The sequence below is a fragment of the Cervus canadensis genome, chromosome 6 (assembly GCF_019320065.1).
Source record: "Cervus canadensis isolate Bull #8, Minnesota chromosome 6, ASM1932006v1, whole genome shotgun sequence".
NCBI lineage: Eukaryota > Metazoa > Chordata > Mammalia > Artiodactyla > Cervidae > Cervus > Cervus canadensis.
Window position 1 is genome coordinate 80,732,214 of NC_057391.1, and position 15,658 is coordinate 80,747,871.

A 15,658-nucleotide genomic window follows, 5' to 3' on the forward strand; every position below is an offset into this window, starting at 1 on the left:
TAAGTAGACCTTAACCTTAACCTACCTTAAGTAAGGTAGGTTACCAGATGAAGGTGAAATGGAAATCTGGATCTTTGTGTGAAGTAGTCTTTTCAAAGTACCATGGGGACAATACAGTAGATGTAAAACAAATCACATCTGGAAGTCACATACTTCAGCCATCATTTTGGGACATATACCATAATGGATGGTGAATCCTGCAAGGCACTAAAGAAGATATCTATAGGAAAGGAAACATCAAGTTATATCACATAGATGGTATAAAAATATTTTGACGAACACCTTTTAACTGATATTTTGGAGTGAGCAGTTCTGTTTTCCTTGAGCCAGATGGTAACACATACATAATGTACTGATGCTGAATTTACAGTGGGTTGATTTTTGTCCATTTCTTGCTGTGATGTAGAAGCATGTGAATTGCCCCCCTCCTTGGCTAACATCCTTCCAATGACTCCATTTATCAAGATGCAGGTAAGCACCTTATGTGTGCACAGTTAAATAGTGGGCACACACTCCTGTCCCAGAGAAAGAAGACAGCAAGAATTCCCTTTGGTTAAGTGAAACAGCTAAGCAGCCATACTTGGATGCAAATTTGAACCAGAGTGTTCTCTTAATTCTCCATTGCGTTCTACTATTTCCACTGAGGGAAGAGGATGCATGTCATTACAGCTTTTTTGGCACCTGTCCGTGTCAAGGTGGGTATACTTTTGATATGTTTGATTTCTTAAGTATGTTTTGGGGCATTATCTTTTCCAAATTCTCTTCAGCCATAAAATATAACCTCATTATTTTTAAAAGTGTATCAGAGATAACACTAAAGTCCTCCATTGAGCAACAAACACCTTAAAAGTCTTAGAAGTAGTTACTGTTATCATTTTGGAATGTGGCTTTCCAAACCATTTTCTGCGCATCTTAATGACCCAGATAACCATGATGGTGTGGTCACTCACCTAGAGCCAGACACCCTGGAGTGTGAAGTCAAGTGGGCCTTAGGAAGCAATAATGTGAACAAAAAACTAGTGGAGGTGATGGAATTCTAGCTGAGCTAGAATTTAGGAATTTCAAGTCCTAAAGATGATGCTGTTAAAATGCTGCTCTCAATTTGTCAGCAAATCTGGAAAACTCAGCAGTGGCCATAGGACTGGAAGAGGTCAGTTTTCATCCCAGTCCCAAAGAAGAGCAGTGCCAAAGAATATTCAAACCACTGTACAATTGCACTTATTTCACATGATAGCAAGCTAATGCTCAAAATCCTTCAAGCTAGGCTTCAACAGTATGTGAACTGAGAACTTCCACATGTACAAGCTGGATTTAGAAAAGGCAGAGGAACCAGAGATCAAATTGCCAACACCTGTTGAATCATAGAAAAAGCAAGATAATTTTAAAAAAAAGTCTACTTCTGCATCATTGACTATCCTAGTATTTGATGGTGTGGGTCACAACAAAGTGGAAAATTCTTAAAAGAGATGGGAATACCAGATCCCTACTTGTCTCCTGAAGAACCTGTATGTGGGTCAAGAAGCGAGAGTAAGAACTAGACATGGAACAATGGATTGGTTCCAAATTAGGAAAGGAGTACAACAAGGCTATGTATGGTCACCCTGCTTATTTAACTTATATGCATAGTACATTGTGAAATGCTGGGCTGGAGGAATCACAAGCTGGAATCAAGACTGCTGGAAGAAATATCAACAACCTCAGATATGCAGGTGATTCCACTCTAATGACCGAAAATGAAGAGGAACTGAAGAGCTTCTTGATGAGGGTGAAAGAGAAAAGGCTGGCTTGAAACTCAACATTAAAAAAACTAAGATCATGGCATCCAGCCCCATCACTTCATGGCAGATAAAAGGGTCAAAAGTAGAAGCAGTGACAGATTTTATTTTCTTGGGTTCCAAAGTCACTGTGGACAGTGATTGCAGCCAGGAAGTTAAAAGACACCTGCTTCTTGGAAGGAAAGCTATGACAAATCTAGACAGCGTATTAAAAAGCAAAGACATCATTTTACTGACAAAGGTCCATATCGTCAAAGCTGCAGTTTTTCCAGTAGTCCTGTACAGATGTGAGAGTTGGACCGTAAAGAAGACTGAGCACAAAAGAATTGATGCTTTCAAATTGTGGTGCTGGAGAAGACTCTTGAGAGTCCCTTGGCATGCAAGGAGATCAAACCAGTCAGTCCTAAATGAAATCAAACTGAATATTCATCGGAAGGACTGATGCTGAAGCTGAAACTCCAATATTTGGCCACCTGATGTGAAGAGCCAACTCATTGCAAAAGACCATGATGCTGGGAAAGATTGAAGGCAAAAGGAGAAGAGGCGGCAGAGGATGAGATAGTTGGATGGCATCACCAGCTCAGTGGACATGAATTTGAGTGAACTCCAGGAGATAGTGGAGGACAGAGGAGCCTGGCTTGCTGCAGTCCATGGGGTTACAGACAAGAGTACATGAACTATTAACTGAACAACAGTAAATACATGTGTATCTGTAAGGATATATTTTTCTTTTTTGAATGAGTGATATCCTTTACACATTGTTTTGCAGACCCACTATGTCATATACACATACACATATGTATATATATGTGTATGACATATATACACATATATATCCTATTATATGTATATAACAGCTTATTATATTTTCCCTTATTTGTGACAGTTTTTACTGTCATAACAATGTTGCATTGAACATCCTTGTAAATGCCCATTTTAGGGGTATAATTTCCTGTTTTCCAGATAAAAAAGTAATTGAATTACTACTGGGGTACAAGGAAACAACTTTTTTTTTTATACCTTCCTAATAACTATATATATGTGTGTGTTTTAGAGAAAGTCCTAACTTAATGTCCAGGGTTTCAAAAGAAAAACTCTTGGGGGGTATTTTAGAATCTTAGTTTTATATACTACTCTCATTTGACGTCTGCCTTTTGAATCAATTTGGAATTGATATAGGTAAGCAAAATAGGCTCTAAGAAGTAGCCATGTTCAAAATTAGTAAGCTTTTGAGTGATGTGTTTTAATGGTGGGGAAATTAAATTTTCAATTGAGAAAATAATCTCCCTTAATCATGAAGTTCTTTTTACCAAATATTTTTCTGCTCCCTTTGGAATTAGAACAACTGGACCCATAGGGGCTGTAAAGATATTCTTTCACATCACACATTTTGAAAAATACTAGTTTGAATAATCCTGGAAAGTGTAGGTTTTTCTACTGTGCCCTTACAAACCTTTTTCAAAGAATGTTCCTTAACACAAGTTACTAATACCAGAAATGAAAGAGGATGTCACTACAGATTGAGTGGACATTAAAAGGATGACAAAGGAATACTGTGAACAACTCTTTGCCCACAGGTTTGACATCTAGATGAAACAGATCAATCACTTGAAAGGCACAATCAACTAAAACTCATGCAAGAAGCTATAAATTTGAATAGACCTGTGCAGTATCTATTGGTTTGTCCGAAAAGTTTGTTTGGGTTTTTCCACGTGACTGTACAGAAAAACCCAAAGGAACTTTTTGGCCAACCCAGTATTTTAAAAATCAATAATTATTAGCCTTCCAAACCAGAAAGCACCAGGTTCAGATGAATTCACTGGGAATTTTGTCAGACACTCAAGAAATAAATTACATCACTTCCTTATGATCTCTTCCAAATGATAGAAACATTATGAGGCCAGTATTATCCTAATATCAAAACCAAAGACATTACAAGAAAACTGCAGACTACAGCTCTCTCACATGACATACAGAAATCCTCAACAAAACATTAGCAAATCCAACAATGTAGGAGAAGAATTATATACTATGACCAAGTGGGAAATATACCAGCTGTGCAAGGCTGGTTCAACACATATGAATAGATGTGGTAGAAGCATCTAACAGATTCCAACACCCATTTAAGATAAAACCCTCAGTTAACAAGGGATACAGGGGAACTTCCTTCTTTATAAAGAATGTGAAAACCCTACAAACTAACATGTTTCATCATACTTAATGATGAGAAACTTGAAGCTTTCCCACTAAGATCCATGAGCAAGACAAGGAAGTCCCCTCACACCAGCACTTTTCAACGTTGTATCTGATGTCCTAGTTAATGCAGTAAGTTAAGGAAACAAAATGTCTATACATTGGGAAGAAAGAAAGAAAACTTTGTGTATAGAAGATGTGGTTGTTTCTGTAGAAAATCTGAATCAACAAACTCCTGGAACTAAGAAGCAGTTATAGCAAGGTTGCAGGGTACACAAGATTGATATATAAAAGTCAGTTGCTTTCCTGTGTACCAGCAATAAACAAGTAGAATTTGAAATTTAAAACAATACCATTTACATTAGCACCCCCCCCCAAAATGAAATACGTGGTATAAATCTGACATGACATGTACAAGATCTATATGAAGAAAACTAACTCTGATAAATAAATGCTGATATTCCATGTTCATGGATAGGAAGACTCAATATTGTCAAGATGTCAATTCTTGGGTTTCCCTGTTGTCCAGTGGTTAAGAATCTGCCTGTCAATCCTGGGGACACAGATTCGATCCCTGATCTAGGAAGAACCCACATGTTGCGGGGCAACTAAGCATGTGTGTCTCAAATACTGAGCTAGTGCTCCGGAGCCCATGAGCCACACTGCTGAGCCTGCGTACCCTAGAGCCAGTGCTCCGCAAGAGCAGCCTCTGCAATGAGAAGCCCGTGTACCACAACTAGAGAGTAGCCCCTGCTCCCTGCAGCTAGAGAAAAAAGCCTGCTCACAGCAATGAAAACCTAGCGTAGCCAAAAATAAAGGAAGAAAGAAAAAAAAATTTTAACGGATGTCAGTTCTTTCCAAATTGATCTATAGATTCAGTGCAATCTCAATCAAAATCAGCAAATTTTTTTGTGGATGTCAACAGATTCTAAAGTTTATACAGAGAGTCAAAAGATCTCTAATAGCTAACAGTATTGAACAAAACTCAAGGACTAGTACTACTTAACTTGAAGCTGGACTTCAAGACAGTGTGGTATTCATGAAGGAACAGACAAAAATAAATAAATGGAACAGAATTGAGAGCCCTAAATAGACCCACATGAACATATAATCAGCTGATCTTTGACAAAGGAGCAAAGGCAATGTAATGGAGCGAAGATGGTATTTTCAACAGATAGTGCTGAAACAGCATTGACATGCAAATAAGTAAATAGATACACTTACACCCTTCACAAAAATTAACTCCCAAGTGGATCACAGACCTAATTGTAAAACACAAAACTATAATTCTTCTAGAAGAGAATGTAGGAGAAAAGATAGATGGTCTTGGCTTTGGTGATGACTTTTTAGATCAAAGGCATAACTCATGAAAGAAAGAATCAATAATTTAGACTTCATTCAAATTAAAATTTCTGTTCTGTGAAAAACATGGTCAAGGGAATAAAAAGGCCACAGACTGGGAGAAAATACTTGCAAACTGCATATATCTGGTAAAGAACTATTATCCAAAATCAAAAATAACTCTTAAAACTCAACAATAAGAAAACAACCTGATTTAAAAATGGTCCAGAAACCTTGGCACCTCACCAAAGAAGATAAACAGATGATAAGCATATGAAAAGATGTTTTACATCTTGTGTCTAGGGAATGCGGGTCAAGAAACCCGCATGAGGTATGTGGGTCAAGAAACAACAATTAGAACCAGACATGGGACAACTCATTGGTTGGAGTACGATAAGGCTGTATATTGTCACCCTGCTTATTTAATTTACATGCAGAATACATCATAGGAAAAGCCAGAATGAATGAATCATAAGCTAAAATCAGGATTGCCAGGAGAAATAACAATCTCAGATACACAGATGATGCCACTCTAATGACAGAAAGTGAAGAATTAAAGAGCCTCTTGATGAAGGTGAAAGAGGAGAGTGAAAGAACTGGCTTGAAGATCATAGTATCTGGTCCCATCACTTCATGGCAAATAGGAGGGGGAAAAGTGGAGCAGTGACAGATTTTATTTTCTTGGGCTCCAGAATCACTGCAGACAGTGACTGCAGCCATGAAATTAAAAGGCACCTGCTCCTTGGAAGGAAAGCTATGACAAACCTAGAAAGAGTATTATTAATAAAAGCAGAGACTTCGCTTTGCTGACATAGGTCCATATAGTCAAAGCTCTGGTTTTTCTAGAGTCCTATACAGATGTGAGAGCTGAACCATAAAGGGTGAACACCAAAGAACTGCTGCTTTCAAATCATGGTGCTGGAGAGTCCCTTGACTGCAAGGAGATCAAACCAGTCAATTCTAAAGAAGTCAAATCCTGCGATCCCAAAGACATGCCTAGTTAATTCCAGCTGATTGGAGACCAGAAAATTTGTAAATGGATGGTTTGATGTTCCTGCAAATAAAAAAAAAGGGCCGGGAGTTCTTTTGATTCCAAAAAAAAAAAAAAAGAAGTCAAATCCTGAATATTCATTGGAAGAACCGTTGCTGAAGCTCCAATACTTTGGCCACCTGATGCTAAGAGCCAACTCATTGGGACAGGCCATGGGAAAGATTGAAGGCAAAAAGAGACTGAGTGGGAGAGGATGAGATGTTAGAAAGCATCACTGATGCAATGGACATGAATTTGAGCAAGCTTCAGGAGATTGTGGGGGACAGAGGAACCTGGTGTGCTGTAGTCCCTGGGGTCACAAAGAATCAGACACGTCTCAGCGACTGAAGAACAGCAGCACAGCTACACATGTATTAGAATGGCCAAAATCAAGAACGTTGACATCATCGAGTGCTGGCAAAGACATGGAGCAACAGGAACTCTCATTCATTGCTGGTAGCAATGCAAAATGGTATAGCCACTTAGGAAGACTGTTTGGCAGTTTCTTACAAAAGTCAGCATGTTCTTAACCATACAGTCTAGCAATCACATTCCTTGGTATTTACCCAAAGGAGTTGAAAACTGCAACCACACAATAACCTTCACATGGTTGTTTATAGCAGCTCTGTTCTATAACTGTCAAAATTTGGAAGCAACCAAATAACTTTCTGTAGGTGAGGGGATAAATAAACTGTGGTACATCCAGACAATGGAACATTATTTAGCAGTAAAAAGAACTGAATTTATCAACCCATCAAAAGACACGGAGGAAGCTTAAATGCATATTGCTAATTGAAACAAGCCAGTCTAAAATGCCACACACTGTATTAGTCCAACTATATGACATTCTCAAAAAGGTAAAATTATGAAGATACTAAAGATTAATGTGATTGCTAGGGGTTAATGGGAAGGGAGGGATTTTTAGGGCAGCAGAACTATTTTGTATGATACAATAATGGTGGATACATATCATTATATGCTTGTCCAAACCCATGAGATTTACAACACCAAGAGAATGCTTATTAGACTGTGATGCAGATGTATCAGCATAGATTCATCATTTGTAACAAATGCACCACTCTGGTGGGAATGTGATAATGGAGAAGCCTGTACTTACATGGAGGTAGGGAGTATATATGGGAAATCTCTGTACCTTCTGCTCTATTTTTCTGTGAGCTCAAAATGGCTTGAAAAAATAAAGTATGTACATATATAGAGAGTGAGGGATTTCCTAATTTTCATATGAGCCTTCTGCTCTCATTAGATATGGACCTGAGTGTGGTCAGTAGGGCCTCTACAAGATCAGAAAGGCAGTCCCAAAGTTTATTGTCAAGGAAGGGTATTGACAGGAGGCCCTAAGCCCAGAATTGGTATAGTTCAAGTTGAATAATTGATAATTGCTTATATTCCCTGACCACTGAAGCATATGATTACTCTTTTCTTTATGCATGTTTGGAAGAATGATGAAATATGAGAAGTGTTGTTTGTGAAGAGTTGTGTGCTAAAAGCAGTAGTTATCAAACTGCATGTAAGAGTTACCCCAGGGATCTGTTAAAACGCCCGGAGTTCAGGCTGAAGGTCACCAGGTAGTTCCGGTGGGCAGCCAGGTTTGAGGACTCGTAGGCCAAAGGGGATGTTAAACTTTTTCTCTGTCTGAAGATAGTTTTGTTACTCACAATTCCGAAAGGCCCTTGTCAGTAACTTTGCAAGTGTGGAAGAATTTGGAGGTGTAGGAATGCTGTTTGTTAATAACAAACTCCTAAAGTGAAAAATAAAATCCACTTAGCCTGAAAGAGTTAATGTAGTTTCCAAAAGTGCTTGATATAGCCAAGAAACAGCTTAGGCACAGGAAGAATCTGGCTTATACTGGGAGCAAATAAAGCCAGTGTTTAAAGTGTGTTTTAATCTAAAACACATATGTGCCCCTGGGCCTGAAAACAAGCCAGAACTTTCACAGCTGTGGTGAAGTTTCCTAACAACAGATAGAAAGGAGTTGCTGTACAATGTTACTTAAACTTGAAAGTTTAGAGGGAAAATGTGATTTGTGGAGGGATGTTGTAGATAGGGGCTTCCCAGGTGGCTCAGATGGTAAAGAATCTGCCTACAGTGAAGGAGACCTGAGCAGAGGAGTGAGGTGAGCATGCAGGACAGGTTATCACTTTGTGACTTCTTTCTGATCCCAAAGAGAACAGAACTAGCTGATAGTTCTAATTATCTGTGTACTCAGAACAGAACAAAACCAAATAAACCCTACCAAAATGAAAATTGTGTCCTTTTAGAAGCACTCCAATCTGTGCCGGGTATGAACTTTTATATGCATCTTCCTTAGAATATATTACTTCTTCAGTAGAACCCTTTCTTAAAGATTCTGATTCTATGTAGGTTTTTTTTTTTACTTTTTATTTTGAAATAATTATATAGATTCATAGGAAGTTAAAAAAAAAATGGTGCTCGCTTCGGCAGCACATATACTAAAATTGGAACAATACAGAGAAGATTAGCATGGCCCCTGCGCAAGGATGACACGCAAATTCGTGAAGTGTTCCACATAAAAAAAAAAAAAAATGCACAGCGAAGTCCTCATGCATCCTTTACCCAGTCTCCACTATGATAACTCTTACATAAGCAGAGTTTATGTGTCAGAACCAAGAAATCAGCATTGATATACTCCATGGAGGTTGTTCAGACTTCACCAGTTTTATAAGCACTTAAGTGTGTATGTGTGTGTAATTCTATGCAGTTTTTCATGTGTAGCTTTGTGTAACCACTACCATAATCATGATATAATACTTCACAAGGGATTCTGAAGAACTGCTAAGGGCTATGGAACAAGTCACTTTGCTTGTAGTCCCATCCCCAACTTGAGTTCAGAACTTTGTATTGCTGGGGGCTGCCACATAGCTTTTGAAACCTCAAATGGCTTTTGATCTTTTTTTTTCCCCCCATGGGATCATCAATACAGATGTGTGTCTCAGTTACTATGCTTTGAGGTGGTAGATTGTGATCACTTATATTTAAAGAAAGTGAACTGATAAGTATACCCCAAAGAATAAAAGTCTGCTATTGATCTTCATTTTGGGGGCAAATTCAACAATTCTGGCACAACAAAGGACTGAATGTTTGGAAGTTCTTTTCCTGCCAATTTTTAGAACATGTGAGATTTGCTCAATAAATAGTGTGTCTTTCTAATTCCTGAAACAAGACTGTCCACCTCCCAGAGAAATGCCCTGATATATTTGAAGTGAATAGGCATGATTCTATTAACACGTGAAAACTGTTAACAGCATATTCTCAGCATTGTCAACATATTAAACTCTGCCTCACATTGTTTAGGTAATTCCTGTCTCCAGAGCTGAATGATACATAATGATATTTACCATTTACATGGTATGGGAATTTTAATTATCTTTGCATCCAGTATGGCAAAACTAAGGTGTTTAGGAATGTAAGTCCAGTGTTAAGCTTTCTGTTCCCAGGATTTGCAGATAAATCTACAATCTAGCAAAAACTGTGTACATGTGTGCTCTGCACCCCATTCTCTTCCATAGAAACTCTTATTTCTGACAGTCTTTTTGGCAAGAGTTCCATAGGAGAGAATAATTCTGGAGTTGTTCTGGTTGGTTCAGTCAGTGAGCTCAGCCCTGATGAAGTAATGGGGTATATGATGAGGGATGAAGTATCTAAACACCAAGATAGTCATCTTGAACAAAAGCAGCTTTGGGGTATTTATAAAGAATATATTCTTAAAAAAAAAGAATATATTCTGCCCTATAAAATTGTGGGATATTTGTTAGGGATTTAATAGACTGTGAGTTCAGCAAAGCATCAAGTTGATAATCCTTTTGTCATAGAGAAAGCAAGAGAGTTCCAGAAAAATACCTCCTTTTGCTTCATTGATTATGCTTAAGCCTTTGACTGTGTGGATCACAGTAAACTGGAAAATTCGTAAAAGAGATGGGAATATTATCTTGAGAAACCTGTATGTAGGTCTCTTGAGAAACCTGTATGTAGGTCAAGAAGCTCCAGTTAGAACCTTACATAGAATAACTGGCTCAAAATTGGGAAAGGAGTGCAACAAGGCTGTATATTGTCACCCTGCTTATTTAACTTAAATGCAGAGCACATCGTGTGAAATGCTGGGCTGGATGAATCCGAAGCTGGAATCGATTGCTAGGAGAAATATCAACAAACTCAGATATGCAGATGATATCACTCTGATGGCAGAAAGTGAAGAGGAACTAAGGAACCTCTTGAGTATGGTGAAAGAGGAGAGTGAAAAAGCTGGCTTGAAGCTCAACATTCAAGAAACTAAGATCATGGCAGCCAGTCCCAGCACTTCATGGCAAGTAGATAGGGAAAGGGGGAAGCAATGACAGATTTTTTTGGGGGGGGGAGAGGAGGGCTCCAAAATCACTGTGGACAGTGACTGCAATCATGAAATTAAAAGACAGTTGCTTCTTGAAGGAAAACTGTGACAAACCTAGACAGTGTATTAGAAAGCAAAGACATTACTTTGCAGACAAGGTCCATATAGTCAAAGGTGTGGTTTTTCTAGTAGTCACAGATGTGCAAGTTGGACCATAAAAAAGGCTGAGCACTGAAGAATTGATGCTTTTGAATCCTGGTGCTGGAGAGGACTCCTGAGAGTCTCTTGGACTGTAAGGAGATCAAAGCAGTCAATCCTAAGGGAAGTCAACCCTGAATAATCTTTGGAAGGACTGATGCTGAAGCTGAAGTTCCAATACTTTGGCCACCTGATGCAAAAGGCTGACTCTGGAAAAGACCCTGATTCTGGGAACGATACAGCAAAAGGAGGAGAGGGTAACAGAGGATGAGATGGTTAGATAGCATCACTGACTCAATGGACGTGAACTTGAGCGAACTCCAGGAGATAGTGAAGGACAGAGAAGCCTGGTGTGCTACAGTCCATGGGGTTGCAAAGAGTCAAACATGACTTAGCGACTGAACAACAACAAATTGTCTCATAAAGCTTGATTTGAAAAAGTCAGTTTATTTAGAAACTGTAGGCAAAAAACTAGAGTCTTAAATATCCTGAAAACAGAACCAACCAACTCACATTCATAAAAGAGCAGAGGAAGAAAATAATCAAATTTAATGACTCTAAAATGAAAAGAACCAGAAGAGACGTCAGATTATTTTCAATAAGAAAGCAAGCTTATCTTTGTGGAAATGTAGATTTTAAATATTAAGAGAGGAAATATTAATTTCTGCTCTTAAATATTAAGAGAGGAAAGCTAGGGTTATGTCAGTAAATGCTCCCTGAACCCACCCACCCAATCAAGAAAGGAGTAAGACAGCCTCTTTAACAAGTGGAACAATTCAAAGATATTTTGAATAACTGTACAGAAGTTAATTTAGAAAATAATCAAGCCAAGAACTGTCTAGTGGACACTGATACAGCTTTAAAAAGCAGGTGCTAAAGACAGCAAGTAGGATAATTTTAGAAATGCTATCAGTACATCAGTCACAAAGTTTATGGTTAAAAGGATGTCAAAAAAGCAATGTATTGGCCTATAAAAAAGAAAAGCCGGTTGATGTATTAGCAACCGACTAGCAAATAGCAATGATCGTGTCATATGTCTAGTAAGCAGCATGTCAACATGCAGTTTTTACAAAGAGTAAATGAGGATGCATATAAAGTTCATAGCACAAGGCTTTTTTTAAAGCTGGATTTCATTTACCTCTCAGGAGATACCACTTTAAAGCTATGTTTTATGCTATCATCCCCTAAATCAGTGCATGTTACTGCATGGTTGAAGTGAAAAGAAAATTTAGAATATGTTTTGTAATGTCAGTAATGTCACACATCAGTGCCATTCTTAAGAAATAATTATTTGTCATTGGTAGGAGTACATATTCATGATTTTGCAAACAGTTTATGACTGCTGAGTAAGAACGTAACTACTGAGCACCTACTGTTCACTCGGATTGTGCCAAGAATTTCATGTGGATGACTTTACCTAAAACTTAGAACAGTTTTACTGAGGTAGTTACTTTTTTATTATCTCTGTTCTACAAATGGGAAAGCTGAAGCCAAGGGAATAAACAGTTCGCAGAGATCATAGCTGGTAGGTGCTTGAGCCAGACAGACACTCTAGAAAAGACACTCTAGAGCTCATGCCCCTAACCACAGTAGTCTTCTTCGGAAAGGTGTTGGTTGAGGGGGAAAGTGAAGGTAGGGAGACTGCAGATCAGATCACTGAGAATAAAGTGGAGGAATTCGAGACATTCTGGCTTTAGACTGGTTTTCTAGCCTAAGGTACCCAGTGCTTGTTTACTTTTCAAACTTAGTTAAGGAGAAGCAGTGATGAAGGAGATAGGAGTCTGGGTGGAAGAAATATGAGGAGAAAAATAGAAGGGCACAGTAGAGGACAGAAATGGTATGGACCTAACAGAAGCAGAAGATATTAAGAAGAGGTGGCAGGAATACACAGAAGAACTATACAGGAAAGATCTTCATGACCCAGACAACCAAGATGGTGTGATCACTCCCCGAGAGCCAGACATCCTGGAAGGTGAAGTCAAGTGGGCCTTAGGAAGCATCACTATGAACAAAGCTAGTGGAGGTGATGGAATTCCAGTTGAGCTATTTCAAATCCTGAAAGATGATGCTGTGAAAGCGCTGTACCCAATATGCCAGCAAATTTGGAAAACTCAGCAGAGGCCATGGGACTGGAAAAGGTCAGTTTTCATTCCAGTCCCAAAGAAAGGCAATGCCAAAGAGTGCTCAAACTACCGCACAATTGCACTCATCTCACACGCTAGTAAAGTAATGCTCAAAAATTCTCTAAGCCAGCTTTCAGCAGTACATAAACCGTGAACTTTCAGATGTTGAAGCTGGTTTTAGAAAAGCGAGGAACCAGAGATCAAATTGCCAACATCTGCTGGATCATTTAAAAAGCAAGAGAATACCAGAAAAACATCTATTTCTGCTTTATTGACTATGCCAAAGCCTTTGACTGTGTGGATCATGACAAAACTGTGGAAAATTCTTAAAGAGATGGGAATACCAGACCACCTGACCTGCTTCCTGAGGAATCTGTATGCAGGTCAAGAAGCAACAGTTAGAACTGGACATGGAACAACAGACTGGTTCCGAATCAGGAAAGGAGTACATCAAGGTTGTATATTGTCACCCTGCTTATTCAACAGAGTACATTATGAGAAACGCTGGGCTGGATGAAGCACAAGCTGGAATCAAGATTGCCAGGGGAAATATCAATAACCTCAGATATGCAGATGACACCACCCTTATGGCAGAAAGCAAAGGACTAAAGAGCCTCTTGATGAAAGTGAAAGAGGAGAATGAAAAAGTTGGCTTAAAGCTCACCATTCAGAAAACTAAGATCGTGGCATCCGCTCCCATTACTTCATGGCAGATAGATGGGGAAATGATGGAAACAGTTAAGAGACTATTTTCTTGGCTCCAAAATCACTGCAGATGGTGACTGCAGCCATGAAATTAAAAGACGCTTACTCCTTGGAAGGAAAACTATGACCAACCTAGACAGCATATTAAAAAGCAGAGACATTACTTTGCGAACAAATGTTTGTCTAGTCAAAGCTGTGGTTTTCCAGTAGTCATGTATGGATGTGCGAGTTGGACTATAAAGAAAGCTGAGTGCTGAAGAATTAATGCTTTTGAACTGTGGTGTTGCAGAAGACTCTTGAGAGTCCCTTGGACTACAAGGGGATCCAACCAGTCCATCCTAGAGGGAATCTATCCTGAATAGTCATTGGAAGGACTGATGTTGAAGCTGAAACTCCAATACTTTGGCCACCTGATGCGAAGAACTGACTCATTTGAAAAGACCCTGATGCTGGGAAAGATTGAAGGCAAGAGAAGAAGGGGACGACAGAGGAGGAGATGGTTGAATGGCATCATTGACTTGATGGGCATGAGTTTGAGTAAGCTCCAGGAGTTGGTGATGGACAGGGAGGCCTAGCATGCTGCAGTCCATGGGATCGCAAAGAGTCGGACACGACTGAGCGACTGAACTGAACTGAAGGGAAGACTAGGATCTGACGTTTAAGGGGTGACTATGGAGAATTCCAAAGTGGCAAAGCTAAGAGTTTATGAGTATGAAGGATAAGATTGTGAGAAACAACCCCAAGGGACTCAGTGACAGAGAAGGCAGGTTCCTCAAGGAATGTATGAACATGTGAAACTGGTGGAGTTTGGAGGTGGGTGGGTGGGTGTTCCTGTACTGTTTTCATTATCTGTACCTGTCCTCAATGTTTCATCAGACATTCCCGTTTCTTCTCTGGGGCCTCACATCTGATTTTCTAAAACAACATGATTGAGCATCAACTCCTGGGCACTTGGTTGTACTATTTAAGTTTATATAATCTGAAAGAGCTTCTTCTGGTCTGTAGGAATTGTCTATCCTTTAAAAATGCCCTTTTCTTTCATTATCTTATTCTACAGCTGAGCACCTAGTACATCTTTTTAAGTATAGGTACCATGATCTACCTCAGCATGCATTATCAATAATCTCAAATAGGTAACCAGAGCTCATTCCTTACAGTGTGTGTTATATATACTTAAATCTGACCAGAAGTATACTTGCCATATTGTCAGAAGCATCACCGTGACAGAACTATAACTTTAGCTCTCCCTCACCACTTTATTTCATTACCTTTTCTGATTTTCTCAGTCCTGAGAAAATGATCTTACATTACATGAAATCTATACAGGTACCTAATAGAGTGTGTGTTAAAAAAAAAAATGGATTTTTTCAGGTTTCTATTTTGTTTTGGACGCATGAATCATCAAACTATGTTCAATTTGCTTTACAGAGCAAAGCTTCTAAACTATTGAAACAAAAAAGGGATCAGTGATGATGAGCATTTACACTTTGCTCTACACCAGGAACTAACAAACATCAACTATACTTCACTTTAAAAAAGAGACTATGAACAATTTAGGATAACACTTCATCCAGGAAACTGGTCACCAAAATTTCAGCAATTTAAGGATTTGACTTTAAAAGACGTATTTTCTTAAAGGCGCATGTAAAATTATGTTATAGAAGCCTTATTTTAAATTATTTATTTCTCAAGGTTCTACATCATTGAAAACAAAGACACGTTTTAAAGAGTAGACCTAGGTACCTCCGTGGGTCTGGGGTATGCAACTTTTTTAAAGAGTGGTGTGCTATCTCTGCCAGGTGTACACTTTCTCTGATGGAAAGAAAATGGTTCAGGTGCCCCTTATATACCTAGGAGATGCCTTTGGCCTATTTACTGTATGAATCTGGTTTGGAGTTGTGTATGCTAAATGCAACCATGTTTGAAA

The 15,658-nt window shown here is 38.8% G+C and overlaps 1 non-coding gene across 1 annotated transcript; it reads left to right on the forward strand.

Annotated features, from left to right (window-relative positions):
- Window positions 1-8,786: 8,786 nt before the first annotated feature.
- LOC122444384 lies at window positions 8,787-8,893 on the forward strand. Its single transcript, XR_006270227.1, has one exon. It is a non-coding gene; the product is annotated as a U6 spliceosomal RNA (small nuclear RNA).
- Window positions 8,894-15,658: the final 6,765 nt, after the last annotated feature.